We start from the raw sequence: 18748 nt of genomic DNA on the forward strand, positions 1-18748 counted from the left end.
TTCTAAAAGGCTATTAGGGGCAAAGTAAGCTTCAGCACTTCATATTACTTATAAAAAGAGATTTACTGTTGAATCTTTAGAGTCACAATTTCTTAGTTGGGTTTTTATGCCAGGGGACCTTCGACTTGGGGAACAAATATAAAAAGGGTTTACTCTTCCTTACAGTTGATCTTCCCCTTGTTTATTCTCTAACCTTTTACTCTTATATGGACCAATTTTTCTAGAGTTGCCACAATTTCTGTTTAATGCGGGATTCTGTCGTAATGGGAAGAACATTGGGATCACACAACCTAGACGCGTTGCAGCTGTTAGTGTTGCGAAACGGGTAGCTGAGGAATGCGGTGTTGAGTTGGGCCAAAAAGTTGGTTATTTTGTTAGATTTGATGATATGACTTCCAGTTCAACGAGGATCAAATGCATGATAGATGAATTTCTTTTGAGGTAGAAAGTATGTTTCATTTCAGTGCATTATATTAAGGACTTAGGTCACGTTTCAATTTGATGGTAGCATTTGCTGGAAAAGAATTGCATATTTTTAAGCTTGCTGGTTGGTGTCTTCATTTTGAAGTTTGTGTTAAATGAGTAACAAAAATCATGCATCCATGATCTTTAAGACTTAGTCTCTATTTTGTTTTTTAAAATTTGTTCTTTAATATTATATCCCAGCCAGTAGGATTAGATTAGACACAGAGAGACAGAGAGAGATGGTTATATACATGGAGGAGTCACAATCTTTCATGGAGGTACAATCCTTCATTGGGTTGCACCTATTTGAACGAATGTGTTTTTGCACCTATTCATACTCTGTTTTTTGCGAAAAAAAAAATTATGTGCATCAGTTTATGCCTACCGTTTCTTCCCTCTGTCTCAATCGCTGGGTGATACCCATAACGACTTTTATACATCAATCTTTAGGTCTCTCTGGGACCTTCAGTATTTTTGGTGTTAAAAATGGTACACAAAGTCTGGATTATTTACACTGATGAGTAGTTGTATAGGAATGTTTACTTACTAAAACTTCATCATGTTGCCTTGTTTGCATGCATTCTGATGAATGCTGAGTATGTTCACAGGGAAGCATTGTTGGACCCATACCTCTCTAGGTATACGGTTATTATTGTCGATGAGGCTCATGAGAGAACTGTCCACACTGATGTCTTGCTAGGCTTACTGAAAAGTGTGCAGAACGTGAGGTCAGGATCAGTCAATCAATGCCCTAATATTGATCATACGAAAGCAAACAATGGCCCGATGATGGAAAAAGAAAATGATGCTAAGAGCACTGGTATCCTCAAGCAATATCAGGGGACAAAGTTCAGTCCATTGAAGCTAATCATCATGTCTGCCAGTTTGGATGCACAAATTTTTTCTGAGTATTTTGGTAGTGCAAAAGCCGTTCATGCACAAGGGCGACAGTTTCCTGTGGATATACTCTACACTTATCATCCTGAGACAGATTGCATTGATATAGCTTTAATAACTATATTTCAGGTTGTTAATTGAGCCTCTCTTGGGTGTTCGTGATTCCAACCTATAGACTCCCTTATCCCAGTATTTTTTTGACAACATGTTTAAATTGGAACTCACTTTTAGATTGCTTGAGTCTATTCTTTTGTCAAGTTGAAGTTTGGGCTACAGGGGATTTTGTTTTAGTTTCTATTTTTTCCCGGGGTGTGTGTATACGATTTATTTAAAGGTTGTTTAGGATGTTCCCACCTGGTAACTTGCTGTTTGGTTTCCAATGTCTGTTGTTTCTTTTTGCTATGGTGGAATCAAGTTTTATTGTTCCTTTCTCAAGTACTTCTCAAAGGCCTAAATGGAACATATTTATCTTTAATACCTAGATCAATTTGGGTTTGCAATTGTTCACCAGTTGTTATTGACTTATTAGACATTTGTCTGGTTGTCCTTACTTACATTCATTTTTACAGCTTCATTAGCTCATTTACTCACCTTGTAGATACATTTGGAGGAGGGTCCAGGTGATATACTTGTATTCCTGACTGGCCAAGAAGAGATTGAATATGTTGAGAAGCTTGTCCAAGAAAGTCTTTGACTGTTAACTGAAGACAACAAGAAGCTAAAAGTTTTACCCATATTCTCATCTTTTTCATCAGAAAGGCAGATGCAGGTGTTCATGCCAGCTCCAACTGGATTTCGCAAGGTAGATTGTTGATGCATGAAGTGGGTGAAAATTAATCAAGTCTTGGTGCTAGGCCCAATGCAATACTCACTCCAAGGTGGAGCTAGGTCGGACCTCAGCCCTATGGCCAACACTTGCTCCGAAGCAAGACAATCATAGGAGTTCGGCCCAATGTACGAGCATCACTCAAAAGTGGGCCGGGCAACATGGTGGACCTTCCGGATGGACAGAACCACTCCGAAGTGGGTTGAGCAACATATTGGACCTCCTGGTTGGACAACAGACCAACTTAGAGAAGTCCAATTCACTAAAGATCTTTTTTGGGCCCACAAGAGACAAACAACCCTGCTCCTCCCCCTCTGTATGAACAGAACGTGGAGACATGGAGGCGCAGAGGGACGAGGTGCATATATGACAAACTTGCGTCCGAATGGCAGGCAGAGTGGCTGTCCTCCTCCAATGAGAGATGTCCGCTAATGAGACAAACAAAACAGACCTGCACCCAAGTGTCAGGCGGAGTGGTCGTCCTCCTCCAATAGGAGGCGACCACGAGTAAGACACATTGGACAGATGGCGGAGAGAGAAGGACTTGAACGACAAACAACCTTCTCCTATAAAAGGGGAACACTATTCACTCTCAGGGGATCCGAAATCCACACACATAACATATACACTCTTTGTATTCTCTCTTCTTTCTCTCCCCGAGTTGCTGACTTTACCATCGGAGGGGTTTCCGACCAAACCCCGGTCGGGCAACCTCACCGCTTGTTATTCTGTGCAGATCTTCAATCCCCAAAGCCTGCTGTTCATCCACGGAGTTCAACCTTTCTTCATAGTGCAGAAATCACCCCCGCACAATTGGCGCCGTCTGTGGGAAAACCACTGTTTGCTTCGTGATGACCTCCGGCGATGGGAATCGAAGATACACCCCACTCTGGGCTAGCAGAGAGGACTCCAATGACGGAGAGAACCAAAGATAAGGGTCTGGCATTCCCTTGAGCGCACGATGACCTTATGGACCACGATGATCAGACACCCAATGCAGCGGAGCGACGCCGTGTCATTGCCGCTGAGACGTCTCAACGCCTTTTTGTTGAGAAAGACCACCGTGACCGCATCATCGACTCAATGGGTTTGGAGATCACTGAGCTTCGTACCCAATTGTTGAAGTTCATGGCGACCCCAGTGGAGCCAAGAAAATCCGTTGGTGGACCATCGCAAAGGAGACATACTCCTCCGCCGCTTCACAAGGAGCACTCCAGCCGTGGCCCTGCTCATAGAGGGCGTAGCTGGCCGATTTCGGTGCATAGTGAAGGGGCCAGCAGTAGGACGAATAACCTTAAAAATAACCCAAGAGGGAATTCTCATAAAAGGCAGAGGACTGTCAGCCGCCTATTTGGAACCTTTCATTGTCGCCGCGACGAGCGCCCGCAAGATTTGAGAAGTTGGCTGAACGATAATAGAGGGGAGGCACGACGGCTATGCAGGGAAGGAGAACGTCGAGGAGATAGGGAGGAGGACCGCCGGCTCAGTAGGGAAAGGGACCAGTTAGACCAGTCCATACACCAACAAGAGCGTCGTGCTCTAGACCGGTTGGTGTCCATCCCCTTCTCCCCAGAGGTAGAAGCTGTAGAACCTCCACGGAAGTATAACCCGCCGAAATTCATCCTCTATAATGGAAAGACGGACCCTCTGACCCACATCAGCCATTACTGCCAGATGATGTCCCTCTGGAACCGTAACGACGCACTCATGTGCAAAGTCTTCCCCTCTAGCCTTGGACAACTTGGTCTCCAATGGTTTGACAAACTCCCCACTGGCTCAATTTATGACTGGACGCAGCTCTCGGAGGCGTTCTTAGCCCGATTCATCTCCAACAGCAGAGTCCCAAAGCAGTTAGATACCTTGTTCAATATCCGAAAGGACAGGAAAGAAACCCTACGCCAGTACGCGCGACGGTATTGGGAGGAGTATGGTGACCTGGAGGAAAATGTTTGTAGTGAACAATTGGCCGTGCTATACTTCAAGCAAGGCCTACCCCCTTCGCACAAGCTAAGTCAGTCGTTGACGAAACGACCTGCCCCCACCATGAAGGATTTGAGGGCTCGAATAGAGCAACAAGCTCGTGTGGAAGATGACGCTGCTTCGGTACATGTTGCGGTGGCTGAAGAAGAAGTCAGACCACCTCGACCGCCTAAGACTGAGCAGCCAAGAAGGGATGAGCAGCGCAAGAACTATGGCCAAAGGAACCGCTCCACAGCAGAAAATGAGGAGGAAAGGGCCAAGTCTTATGAAGGCATCACCACCGTCTTCAAAGAGCCAATATACAGGCTCGTCGAGAAACTTAAAGGGGAAGCCTTCTTTGTTTGGCCAGCTAAGATACCCGGAGACCCTGCTCGGCGCAATCAGACACTGCGTTGCACCTATCATCGAGAGAAGGGACACAAGACGCAAAATTGCAGAGCTCTTAAACAACACTTGGAGGACTTAGTTACGGCAGGACACCTCCAACAATGGATAGACGTTGATAAGACGAGGGAAAAGCAGGGACTAGACCAAGCCCCTCCTAAAGCGAACCATGCCCCGAGGTTGGTTATCAACGTTATCCATGGAATGACTGACCCCGAAAGAGAAAACACAATTCGAGGAGAAATCCAACGAGCCACCCACATTCAACAGGTAATGTCGGTAGGACCTCCTCCTAAAAAGTCCAAGACAGAAGCCAGACCTTCTCGGTTTAACGTCACTGAGAAGGACCTAGAGGGAATCCAGTACCCCCACACCGATGCCCTCATCGTTACAGTTGGTGTGGCCAACAAGTTCGATGTGAAGCGAGTCTTGATTGACCAAGGAAGTGCCGCAGACATCATGTATTATGAGCTTTTCAAGAAGCTCGGCCTCAGTGAGCAACACCTGACACATGCCACCTCCCCTTTAGTTGGCTTTAACTCGCAAACAGAATGGCCGCTCGGCCGAATAACTCTGCCTGTCATAGCTAAGTCCAAGGTGGTCTCTGTTGACTTCTTGGTGGTAAACACCCCATCTCCCTACAATGCCATCCTCGGCCGACCTTGGATTCACCAGATGGAGGCAGTCCCTTCCACCTATCACCAACTCGTTCGCTTTCCAAGCAAGTATGGAGTAGAGGAGATTCGTGGAGACCAAGTGGCAGCCAAACACTGCTTCATTGCCGCCATGAAAACCAAACAAGTCTGCGACCAAGTACAGATGGTGGAAGTGCCTGACCAGCCAGTTTTGGAAGACGTCGGCGGAGTGCCGACCGAGAAGATGGTAGAGGACCTAGAGACGGTCTTGGTAGAAGAAGGAAACCCAGATAAGTTCTTCCTGCTCGGCACTTCCCTCACTGTTGAAGAGAAAGAGCAATTACTGGCTCTGCTCCGTAAAAACATCGAAGTGTTCGCCTGGTCGGCCTATGACACTCCTGGGTTGGACCCCAACTATTCCTGCCATCGACTCAACGTCCAATTAGGAGTGCGACCGGTTATTCAGAAGAGTAGACGATCATCCGCACAACACACCGATGCAGTGATCGAAGAGGTGGACAAACTTTTGGCTGCCGGAGTCATTCGAGAAGTGCAGTACCCAAAGTGGCTGTCCAACACTGTCGTGGTGAAAAAGAAGAATGGCAAATGGAGAGTTTGCGTTGATTTCACTAGCCTTAACAAAGCTTGCCCCAAGGATAGCTTCCCCCTCCCACGAATAGATCAACTTGTTGACGCAACGGCTGGACATGAGCGCATGAGCTTTCTAGATGCCTATAGTGGCTACCACCAGATCCCTATGTTCGGTCCTGACCAGGAGAAAACGACTTTCATCAGCCCTAGAGGCATTTACTGCTACAAAGTGATGCCCTTCGGCTTGAAAAACGCTGGTGCGACCTACCAGCAAATGGTCACCAAAATGTTCAAGGACCAGCTTGGTAAAACCATGGAAGCATACATTGATGACATGGTCGTCAAAAGCAAGTTGGCCGCGCACCATCTAAGGGACCTTGAGCAAGTGTTTGGAATTCTGAAGACTCACAAGCTTCGATTGAATGCCTCAAAATGTGCCTTTGGAGTAGGATCAGGGAAGTTCTTGGGGTATATGGTAACTAGGCGGGGTATTGAAGCCAACCCCGACCAAATCAAAGCCCTCCAAGACCTTGAAGCACCTACAAAGGCTAAAGAACTCCAGAAACTTGCTGGTATGGCTGCAGCACTTAACCGTTTCATCAGCCGATCCTCTGATCGGATGAAGCCCTTCTTCCAGCTTCTAAGGAAGAAAACCAGTTTTGAGTGGGGAAGTCAGTGCTCCGAAGCGCTAGAAGATTTGAAGAAGTATTTGTCCTCTCCTCCCCTTCTATCAACACCTGTCGCCAACGAAGAGCTTTTCCTTTACTTGGCTGTTTTTGATCATGCCGTTAGCGCAGTGCTAGTCAGAGAGGATGGGAAGGAGCAAAAACCAGTGTATTATGTTAGCAAGACACTCCTAGATGCCGAAACTAGATACTTGCCATTGGAGAAATTGGCATATGCACTATTAATTGCCTCTAGGAAGCTTGTTCACTACTTTCAAGGACATACCATCAACGTCCTCACTGAATTCCCCCTCAAGTCGGTGTTCAGTCGAGCAGATTTCTCAGGCCGAACAGCAAAGTGGGCGGTGGAGCTTGGAGAGTTTGATATCAAGTTCCAACCTCGAACAGCAATCAAAGCTCAAGTTCTGGCAGACTTTGTTGCAGAATTCACCCCGGGACCGGTTGTCCCCTCCGAAGGGGGCTCTGCTTTGGTCACTATGACTGCCTAGTATAAAGGGCAATCCCCAGCCGAAGCATGGAAACTTTTTGTTGGAGACGTATGGAAGCTGTTTGTGGATGGCTCTTCTAACCAAAAAGGCTCTGGGGCAGGAGTTGTCCTTATTTCTCCTGAAGGATTCATGTGGGAGCAAGCCATTCGGTTGGGCTGGAAAGCTTCCAATAATGAAGCAGAGTATGAAGCTCTACTAGCCGGCTTGCGAAGTGCCGAACACTTCAACGCGGAGGAGCTACTCGTCTTTAGTGACTCCCAATTAGTGGTCAACCAACTCTCTGGAGTTTACGAGGCTCGCGATGAACGGATGGCCACTTATGCAGAACAGGCCAAAAATTTGATCAGAAAGTTCCAAGCCATCAGAGTTGAGAAGATTGGCCGAGAGGGAAATAGTCATGCTGATGCTTTAGCTTGCCTAGGTTCCTCGGTCGACTCCAGAGACGCCCGCAAAATATGGGTGGAATATGTTGTAACACCCTGTCCCACATCGGAAGTTTGCATGGGTGATCTTGGGCATATATAGCACCACTACCTTGCTACTAAATAACTTGGACTTAAGCTTTTGGGTATTGTTGGTCAACCCACAAGTTATTTGGGCCAGCAAGTAGTGGGGCGTTACAAATGGTATCAGAGCCGACCCATGCACACAACCATGTGGGCCACTTATTCTGGGCTGGCCACGAGCTTGTCGTGGTATTCTGATTGATTATAGACCCTCGCGAGGACGCGAGGATTTATAAGTGGGGGAGTTTGTAACACCCTGTCCCACATCGGAAGTTTGCATGGGTGATCTTGGGCATATATAGCACCACTACCTTGCTACTAAATAACTTGGACTTAAGCTTTTGGGTATTGTTGGTCAACCCACAAGTTATTTGGGCCAGCAAGTAGTGGGGCGTTACATATGTACCCCAACCAAGTGTTCGACTAGTCAAAATGGTCCTCTGCACAGATTTGGACCCACTCCTGGCCTTCTTGAAGAATGGCACCCTTCCTGAGGACAAAAAAAAAGCGCACAAGACAAGGCATAGAGCTGCTCGATTTTGGGTCTCCTCATCTGGTAAGCTTTACAAGAAGTCCTACATGGGCCCTTATCTACTCTGTGTTCATCCAAGTCTGGTGGAAGATGTGCTCTACGAGATCCATGATGGAATCTGTGGGAGCCACACTGGTGGTCGGTCCTTGGCACACCGAGCCCTAACACACGGGTATTGGTGGCCACGCATGCAAAAGGAGGCCCAACAGTATGTCCGCAAGTGCGACAAGTGCCAAAAGTTTGCTCCTCTCATTCACCAGCCAGCCAAAGTTCGAACCCCCCTCACCAATCCTTGGCCATTCGCTCAGTGGGGCTTAGACATTGTTGGACCATTAGCTAGGGGAACTGGGAATAAAAGATTTTTCATCGCTGCAACTGACTACTTCACCAAGTGGGTGGAGGTGGAGGCCTTATGCAAGATCAAAGAAGCAGACACTAAGAGGTTTGTTTGGCGCAATGTTGTGACTCGATTTGGCATTCCCAGAGTCTTTCTCTCTGACAATGGTACACAATTTGATGGCAAGATCTTCAGAAGATTTTGCGCTAACTTGAAGATAGAGTTCCGAAACTCCACTCCGGCTTACCCACAGGGCAATGGCCAAGCTGAAGCGTCCAATAAGACGATCATTGATGGGATAAAAAAGCGTCTTGAAAAAAGCCAAGGGCAAATGGGTAGAGGAGATACCGAATGTCCTCTGGGCTTACCGAACTACTCCTCGTCGGTCAACCGGTGAGACACCTTACTCTCTTACCTATGGGATAGAAGTAGTCATCCCTTTAGAGGTTGGCCTTCCTACCATCCGTTCTGAGATCTTTGAGCCAGCAGACAATGATGAAGCCATCGCCCAAGCTCTGGACATGGCCGAAGAACGTAGGGAAGCTGCCCTTATTCGGTTGGCGGCCTACCAGCAGCAACTCACTAAGAGCTTCAACAAGAATGTGCGTCCAAGGCAATTCCTACCAGGTGACTTGGTACTCAGGAAGGTAATGGATCACAAGAAAGTTCCTGGGGAAGGGAAACTCGGTGCTAACTGGGAGGGGCCCTACAAGGTTACTTCAGCACTTGGCAATGGCGCATACTATCTGGCTGACTTATCAGGGAAGGCAATCCCTAGACCATGGAACGTCGCCAACCTAAAGAAGTACTTCCAGTGATATGATTCTTAGGATGAAGTACTTACAGTAATGTATTTCTCAGAACATGCCTTGATGTAATCAAAAGTTACAAGTATCAATGAATGAAAATTTGTTTTATAGTTTGTCCTTACTTACTTGTGTTGTACATTTATGCTCGGTGGAGCAAATTGGCCACGGGTCTTAGCTCAAGCCAATCTCGGATGCTCAACCCTTTGGTTGGAGCGGGGTGCCAAGTGGTATAACTTGGTGGAATTTGTGCCAAGTATCGTTACTTAAAGCACGGTCCAAATTCACAATTCGCGCTCGAAGACGGGCAGAATTACACTCTACGAAGGGTTAAATCACGCCAAAACTTGACCAAGTCAGGTGGCGGCCGACCAACATGATAAAAAACTTTCACAATTTTTTCTCTACGAAGGCATAAAGCATGGTCCGACCAAACAGACAACCTTTCGAGCCACAGAGCTCATGCTCGGCTGGGGGCATCAACAAACTCACTCAATTTTTTCTAAGGCACGAAGCCTGATCAGACCGAACAGACAGCCTGCTAGGCCACAGAGCCTCTGCTCGACCGGGGGCAAACATGACATATAAGCAAAAATTGAAGATAAACAGTTCAACACTTGCGAAAATAAAAGAACGAGTGCATTGAAGTGAAACTTCAATTACAAAAAAGAGTTCAGCCTTACGAAAGAAGAGGTCCACCCGACCGAACTCCAGGATAAATAAAAAAGTACAAGTTGCAAATTTAACACTTGGCAAATTTAGAAGGTACTTCATTACAAAAGGGAGCTCGGTTTGTATCATAGCTTATCCAACCGAGCGCTAAAGCAAAACTTGAAGATACTTCATTAACTTCCAAGTTTCATTACAAAAGAACTACTAAAGCAGAAGTGAAAGCAAAACTCGAGGCAACCTAACAACTTACTCCTCGCGTTGCTCCTCCTCGTAGTGTCCATCCTCGAGGTGCTCCTCTTCTGTAGGATTGACAGTCTGTCTAACCAAGGAAGAGCTCGGCAGGAAAGGAGAAAGGCTAGAAGGATCAACATCCGTAGCTCCACCTTGGCGAGGCCTTCTCATCCTAACTCTTGCAGCGGTCTTCGAAGGGACTGGGATATCGTCAATATCATAAAGAGGAGAAGCCTCTTCCACTTTAGCAGCACGCAGAGCCCCAGTCCAACCCTTAGTAAAGATCTTGTCCCTCAGCTTCAAAATCTCCTCTGAATAGGTCTTTTCGGCCTCGTCATAGCCCCTCTGCTCGGCCTCGTCCACCATCCTTTGATAATTAACCTTTAAAGACTTCAAAGCAGCATCGGCATCTACGGCCCTCCGCTCGGCCATGAACATCAGTGCTTCGGCCTTCTTCTTTGCATCTTCCATCTCCTTTATATCCTCTCCGGCCGCCTTCAAGGACATATTAGCATCAGCCAACATGTTGATCGTCTTAACCTTCTCTTGCTCCTCATGATGCCGCCTTTCATCCATGATGTGCATCCTCTAAATGCACTGCACCAATCCAAAATGTCATATTCTCAACAACCAAATTTAAGTAAATGACAAAGACATAAAAGAAGACTTACTGCGGTTAACATCTGCACCGAACCCTTGATCAACACGTCGCTTGCAATGTTTTGCTCTGCCATATCCAAAGGTAACAGCAATGTCTTTGATAAGTCAAAGGCCAAGTCGCTCGAGTAGATTGTGCTGTCCGATGTAGTGATTGCTCGGCCGTTATGCTCCAAGGGAGGCACCCATTCTTCAACTGAGCCCTGCTCATTAGAACCCCCAGCAACTTCTTTACCTTTGGATCTCTTCCTCTTTGAGGCCCTATCAGCAGGAAGAGCAAGAGTAGCAACGGGAGGAAAAGGAATAACAACATGCTTTTGTCCACCCTTAGACCTCTCAATCGGTGGAGAAGAAACTCGTGTGTCGACCGTCGAAACAGCTAGAAGGTCCTTATCATCAGATCCAAAGACTAAGGCATCAAAATTGAGCTTTTGGCGACGAGCCATTTCGCTTGCTAAGTCTGGCGACGGAGAGTAGCCCCTACTGAGTGATCCACTTGATGAACAAACAACAGCAGAAGAGGAAGCTCCGGTAGTATGGCCAACTTGTTCTTCGGTTTCAATCTCAAGTGAGTCCCTCGCGAAGTTGTTTACTTTGGGTTTCCGTTGGATGACATGTCTGTAAGTTCGCACATAGTTAAGCAAATGTGAAGCCGACCGATCTTCGTACCTTAGTGCAACTTTGATATCCCTCGGATGCTCTTTCTCTGGCCTCCTTTTTAGCTTCTTTGAACCTGCAAGTACGAACAATAACACTTTTAAAAAAAAAAAAAAATCACAGGCGATAAGCGAATGGATAAAAAGAAGCTACAATAAAGAATGACCTGGGTGGCCGTTCTCTCGTGGAACCCGCTTCGATCGGCCCACCTCCTCAGCCGCAAACTCCCAATTACCTCCGACTTGAAGGAAATCAGAGCAGTGCTTGTCATTATCAGGAAGTTCAGTAACGAGTTGGAGGTCCAACGACCGAACTTTGACATAATAGGTTTTACCGCCTTTATTACGACACAAGGAGTAGCAATGAAGGATATCCCAAATACCCAAGTCCAAGTCTAAGAGGTCGTTCAAGACCGAGACACCGTTTACCACTCTAAACGTGTTCATTGATATTTGCATTGGTGTAAGTTCGAAATAAGAAAAGAATCGACACAACAAAGGGTTCAACGGAAACCTAACACCCCCCTCTATGATGGAGGCAATTGAGAAGGGCATCGTGGTGCTTGTACACGACCGATCCGCGTCAACCGCCGCCAATGTCAATGTGACATCATTGGGAATGTTATATCTTCGGCGGAACTCATCCATTCCTGCCGGAGTGTCCACTAGGTTCCGAAACTTACCCATTGGAGGTGCGACGTTCCACCAAACAACTACACTAAGGATGACTTGCAAGGTTGGAGGTACAATGGCCGACCGAGCAACCGTGTGCTAAACGACTCTCAACGTTACACTTAACCAAAAAAGTAATGGTGAAGGTGGAAAGGAAATACATGGGTTCTATGACTTACAGTGCCAAAATCAAGGGGAACTTGATGGCGAGCCTCTCTGATGAAGCAGTCCCACTGTGGCAACCAAGAGAAAAATTATGAGTTGCAGAAAAAATAAAAAGATTAAATAAAAAATAAAAAGATTAAATAAAAAATAAAAAAAAAAGAGAGAATATATATATATATATATATATATATATAATTGTAATAAAAAAAAGGGGGGGAATAAATAAATAGATAAATAAATCACAGTAGAGGACTTACAAAACAGTGTCCACCAAAAATCAGTAAGAAAAGCTCATTAAAATGAGAGAGTTCAAAAACTTACAAAATCAGAACCCAGTGACCAAGAGGCAAGATGAACAGGTTGCAAGATAACAGAACGGCGAGGATAATTCTTTACTGCAAACAACGAACGCCGACGGGTTGCCGGAAGATGAAGATCGAAGAAGAGAACACTGGGTTTGTCCCCAGACTCTGAAAATCTAATTCTCCAGAGTGAGAGAGTGAGGAGACCACGCCATTGATGCAAGCTCTCAATTTTCTGAAGAGGAGTTTGGAATTTATAGAAAAAGAGTTGGAGGTCAAGTTATCAGATTATCAGATTTCAAAATTGCTTTAGAGTTCCGAGAAAAAGAAAGATGTAAGAGCAAAACCAAGGTCAGACTCTTTTTCCGAAAATGGGATCTGTTATTCCTGGAGGCAAAAAGTGAGGCAGCAAGGAAATGGGAAGAATGGGTCTAGAAATCTAAATTTCTAGAGTGAGAAAGTATTAAACAAAGTGGGTTTGCTTGTTTTCATTAAAAAACTCTGAAATGGACTTGCCTTTACGTCATGTTGACAGCTCCCAAACCAGTCAAATGTGGATGCGTTATGGCTCGACAGTCGGAGTAAGGACACTAGTCAGGGCCGAGCTCGAGGTCTGGTGGCAAGGCCAAGATCACGGACGACCGAGCTGCAATGCTACGGGTTAACTGAAGCACTTTAGACCAAGCTAAAGGAAACTTAAAACAGTGACAACCAAATACGAAGTCAGCCCAGCTCCAAACTTTTCAGGCAAGCTGTGCAAGGAAGGGAAAAGTGAGTGTCCGAAGCCTCACTAAGCAACTCTGCCAAATCAGTGAGCAAATAAGTTCAGGAAGTTTAGTTTTCTAGTATGAAGAAGTTAAGCAAACCAAGTCATAGATGTGCCGACCAACCGAACGACAATGAAGACGACCGAACAAAAATAAACCAAACAGAGATGGAGGACAACCAGTCACCTGCTCGTCCCAAGTCCATCAATTCACTTGCTGACTCCCAACAAAAAGTGTGAAATTGAATCCAAATACAGATCTTCTACTTACCAGAGAAATTAATCCCAAATTGGAAACAACCTTTTTCATGGTTGTGGGACTCACCACATGTGAGAGAGTGGTTTTCTATTCTGTGATTGGTTTGTGTTCCTAAACATTTTCATCCAAATATAGGGTATAAGAATGATTGAGACCGCTAACTGGGCCCATCAGAAGACTACGACCACCTCCTCTTGAAACCCCTTTTGGCAACTCCAAGTCATGCATGAAAGGGTTGCAATGCCAAATAGGAGAGAGTAGATTTGGTTCATCCGTATGGTGGACGGCAATTATCATCATCGCCTACGCCGCGGTGCGCCTTTAGCAACAGCCTTCATGCTCTGTGAATCTTTAAAGCAAACGAAGTGCACAAGAGTCGTACCATTGGGGTAGACTGCAAAAACACTAGTCCCTATCTTCTTGTTGCAAAGGGAGCACATACTGTCGCTAAATGCTTCACTGGGGGTCCAAGGAATGGAAGCAAGTTTTGTAACTTAGTATCCTTTGGTAACAGTTTGAGTGCCTGAGCTCCATTGATTCTGTCCCATCGTCGGCTCAACAGATCAAGTACCTCATCCAACATAATCGTAGAACATCACCATCACTCCTCCCACTGTCAGTACTGCTGGGACTGATTCGGACATCTTCTGCACCCTCTATTTCTGCAATTTTCCGAGATAAACGACTTGCTTTGGTTTTGGCTAAAACCACTGCACCAATCCTTGGAAGACCAGAATTTGGAGTTGAAACCAGATTAGTGATTCGCTTTTCGAAGTTTTTTGTTGTCTTTTGAGGATTCAAATATATTTGCAGAAGAGTGAGGTAGATGTTGCTATAAGATTTTGCAGAGGGTTGATAAAGTGAAGGCTCGTAAACGCGATCACGGTAGGATAGTGCCAGTTCAGGTTTCCAAGAGAAGTTTCCCGGTGCAGAATTCACTCTCGATTCACGCCGCCACGTCATTTCTATTTCTGGTAGCATAGAATTAAAGTAAAAAGTTGAAGACATAATCTACAAGATTGCACAGATGAACGGTCCTTCAGCTCAGAGGGTTGACAATGAAGCTGGGTGTCCGATTTGCTTGTGTGAAGTGGAGGATGGTTACCGGATCGAAGGCTGTTTACATCAGTTCTGCCGGTTATGCTTAATAGAACAGTGCGAGTTCGCCGTCAAAAGCCGAGATAGCTTTCCTATGCACTGTATGCACGGGGGTTGTGGAGCTATAATTTTGCTTACTGACTTGCGATCTCTATTGTCGAGTGAGAAGTTAGATGAACCTTTCAGGGCCTCTCGAGGCTCATTTGTAGCATCAAGTGGAGGTAATTTCAGGCTTTGCCCATCACCCGATTGCCCTTCAGTTTATCAAGTGGCAGAGCCCTGTGCGTCTGGAAAGCAATTCGTCTGTGGGGCATGTTATGTGGAGACAGGTACACGGTGTCACTTGGAGTATCATCTGTTCCTGTCGCGCGAGAAATACATGGAATACACAGGAGATCCGAATGAGCGGTGCAAGGGAAAAGAACATGTGAAGAACTGCCCTGTCTGTGGGTATACAATTGAAGAAATCGAGTTGGCAAGTGTGTACGTAAATTAGACGGGAGTTGCTCCGCCCCATCAGGTGTCAGAATTGGCTTGACTTAGCAACAGTCCAACCGAACAAACAGAGCCAACAATTTCTTACAAGTGGGACTGAACAAACAGAGCTAATGTTTCTCAAGTAAGGACAGAATAAGCTTATTAAATAATGTTGAATTGTTCGGCCTCCAATGTCCTGCTCGGTTAACCAACGTGCAAACCAACCAAGCAAAAACATGCATACTGTAATTAAAGCATGAAGGGCAGCACATGGTCCACCAAACTTTTCCATGGCAAGCTTAAAAGTTTGATTTAGTGGAGCACCAAGTTTGTAGGCCCCACGCCAATTTCACCAAGAATAACACAATGTCAACTCCCCAGCAAATCACATTGGCATCCTATACCCATGCATGGCATCAAGATTTTAGTGTGCGGTTCCGTTGTCCAACTTTAGGAATATATGTATATATATATCCCTAAAAATATATATATATATATATATATATATTTATACATGTATTTTTTTTTTTAAATAATAATAAAAAATTTCGTGTATATATATATATTTAATAAAAAATAAAAATAAAAATAAAAAATTTTGTGGATATATATATATATATATATTTTTTAAGTCAAGCAGCGACGCTCAGCCGACTGAAAGAGCACCAAGCTAGACAATTACAAGGCTAGTGAAGGCACATTTAGTTTGGGGGCATAACCGAGCTACAAAACATTGGGCAGACGCATACGTTAGACCGAACAATAATTTTTAATCCAGCTCATGGAGCTCAAATTAAGTTGTGATCACCCAAACTTCGAAGTTGGTGACAGAATTGGCTTCCGCTTCGCCAAACGTAAGCGCAAGCCAGGGGGCAAATGAAGTGGGTGAAAATTAATCAAGTCTTGGTGCTAGGCCCAATGCAATACTCACTCCAAGGTGGAGCTAGGTCGGACCTCAGCCCTATGGCCAACACTTGCTCCGAAGCAAGACAATCATAGGAGTTCGGCCCAATGTACGAGCATCACTCAAAAGTGGGCCGGGCAACATGGTGGACCTTCCGGATGGACAGAACCACTCCGAAGTGGGTTGAGCAACATATTGGACCTCCTGGTTGGACAACAGACCAACTTAGAGAAGTCCAATTCACTAAAGATCTTTTTTGGGCCCACAAGAGACAAACAACCCTGCTCCTCCCCCTCTGTATGAACAGAACGTGGAGACATGGAGGCGCAGAGGGACAAGGTGCATATATGACAAACTTGCGTCCGAATGGCAGGCGGAGTGGCTGTCCTTCTCCAATGAGAGATGTCCGCTAATGAGACAAACAAAACAGACCTGCACCCGAGTGTTAGGCGGAGTGGTCGTCCTTCTCCAATAGGAGGCGACCACGAGTAAGACACATTGGACAGATGGCGGAGAGAAAAGGACTTGAACGACAAACAACCTTCTCCTATAAAAGGGGAACACTATTCACTCTCAGGGGATCCGAAATCCACACACTTAACATATACACTCTTTGCATTCTCTCTTCTTTCTCTCCCCGAGTTGCTGACTTTACCATCGGAGGGGTTTCCGACCAAACCCCGGTCGGGCAGCCTCACCGCTTGTTATTCTGTGCAGATCTTCAATCCCCAAAGCCTGCTGTTCATCCACGGAGTTCAACCTTTCTTCATAGTGCGGAAATCACCCCCGCACAATGCATGTTAGATTTCTTTTAGGTAGGGTATTAGCTGGGTGCATTCAAATATTTATGATTGTTGACTTGAAATTTTTTAATTTGATGCTAGTACTGTAATTTTATAAGGAAAAACAAGTAACGACTCTTTCTTAAAGGCTGTCTAATATGGCATTTTACTTGGGCTATAATGTTTGTTCCTGGGTTTGATCTTCGTAGTTGAAACTGAGTCTACAAATAATGAGGTTATATTGGGCTGAGGTCCACTTGTCAAAAGAAATTCTGCAGAAGGTAGTTCGAACTGACATATTATTAACAGTCATATAATTGAATTTTTGTATATCATGGTGACTATGCTGGTCTGAACTGAAGCCTATGTATATAAGCATAATTAATGAAATAACAATGAGATGTAGGAATTTTCTATTTTAATGATTGCACAAAATTAAATTATGTGAAGATCAAAAGAATCGAAACCCTTAATCAGCGATTGCATGTGAAGTACTCAAAAATTTGGTACCGGCTTATGATTTTGGTGAGTGCCTACACCAAGTTCACTCTTCTTGTTACTTGATGCTCATGGAATCATACAAGGGTGTAAAAAAGAACAGGCAATGCATTGGATGAGAATCTAAAACATGGTTCTCTTGAATTTTTGTGACTTCCTAAGTGTGTCGTGTATATTGGTTGGACAGTCTGCTAGAGTTATCTTTTTTTCTAAAAAGGTGCCGTGGTGTATGAACTGAATCAACCTCTGCCTTTTGGTTGAGGATGTCCCTGGTGATTGTGTCTTGTATTTTAAGATGCTTTTGAATCATCTAGGCTTCTGGTTCATTTGTATGATCGATTTTTAAGTTGAAATATATTCTGATAGGCCAGTTAAATTTTGTGGTGTTTATTTCTTTGATCACTTTTGTTTTTTGTTGTTTGTCTTACATGACTATTGGAAATGGTATGAAGTGTGAGCTATACTTGCATGTTGGATGATCATTTCCCTGTGTGATGCATTGTTCTAACAATTTCTGGTATCTATGTCTAGCACTAGTTAATATGGTTGCCTGTTCTGTTTAGGTAATACTAGTAACTAATATTGCTGAAACATCCGTAACAATACCTGGAATCAAGTATGTGATAGATCCTGGATTGGTGAAAGCACGCACCTATTGTGCTCATACATGGATGGAATCATTGATTTTTGTTCGAACCTCAAAAGCACAGGCTTTGCAAAGGAGGTAGGCATACTGGATTACTAAAGCACAGAAAAATCCATGTTATATTTTAGTGATTTCATTTACTATTTTGAGTAAATTTATTATTTTCACGTCCTCCTTAAAAAAAGAATCTACTAACCATGTTCTAAGCTATCTTTTTCATGGAGTGGGTGGGTGGGGGAGAGTACCCATAGGTTTACAAACTTCATCATATAAACAGGCCAAATGACGTGGATTTTGTTGTATTTACCCAATATTCCTTCTGTATATTTGTTTGCATTTTTCATTGACTAAATATAAACGAATTTTAATCTCATGCCTGCTACTTTACTTCAGTGGACGTGCAGGCCATGAAGGGCCAGGCAAGTGCTTCCGCCTCTACCCTAAGATTGAATTTGAGAAACTCAGGGATTCTACAATTCCAGAGATTACACAGTGCAACCTTTCAAATGTCATTTTGCAACTAAAGGCTCTTGGTGTTGATGATATTATTGGGTTTGATTTCATGGAAAAACCATCAAGGTGGAAAAAAAAGAATTAAGTCTTGTATTGGTTTAGCATTTTACTCATTGTTGTTGAGAAGATGACTCAGCTGCTGATGTGTCATGTTGAGTAGGCTTCTAAGATATTCAAAGATTGCTGAAATAAAGTTGCTGGAGTATTTTTGAATAAGTCAAAACGTTTGAAAGCTTCAAAGTAGTTGTTACTAGAAAATAGGAAACTATAAGATAAGCTCATCTATTCATGGGCTTGTGATGCTATTTCTTTGCAAG

At 44.5% G+C, this 18748-nt stretch overlaps 1 pseudogene across 1 annotated transcript; it reads left to right on the forward strand.

Annotated features, from left to right (window-relative positions):
• The first annotated feature begins 205 nt into the window (after nt 1-205).
• Nucleotides 206-18516, forward strand: LOC114278535 (pre-mRNA-splicing factor ATP-dependent RNA helicase DEAH10-like; annotated as a pseudogene). Its single transcript, XR_014331106.1, has 5 exons — nt 206-441; nt 1074-1491; nt 1961-2164; nt 17836-17996; nt 18312-18516. The product of XR_014331106.1 is annotated as a pre-mRNA-splicing factor ATP-dependent RNA helicase DEAH10-like (transcript).
• The last annotated feature ends 232 nt before the right edge of the window (nt 18517-18748 follow it).

This window comes from Camellia sinensis, chromosome 5 (genome assembly GCF_055761805.1).
Source record: "Camellia sinensis isolate YWXY chromosome 5, ASM5576180v1, whole genome shotgun sequence".
Classification (NCBI taxonomy): Eukaryota; Viridiplantae; Streptophyta; class Magnoliopsida; order Ericales; family Theaceae; genus Camellia; species Camellia sinensis.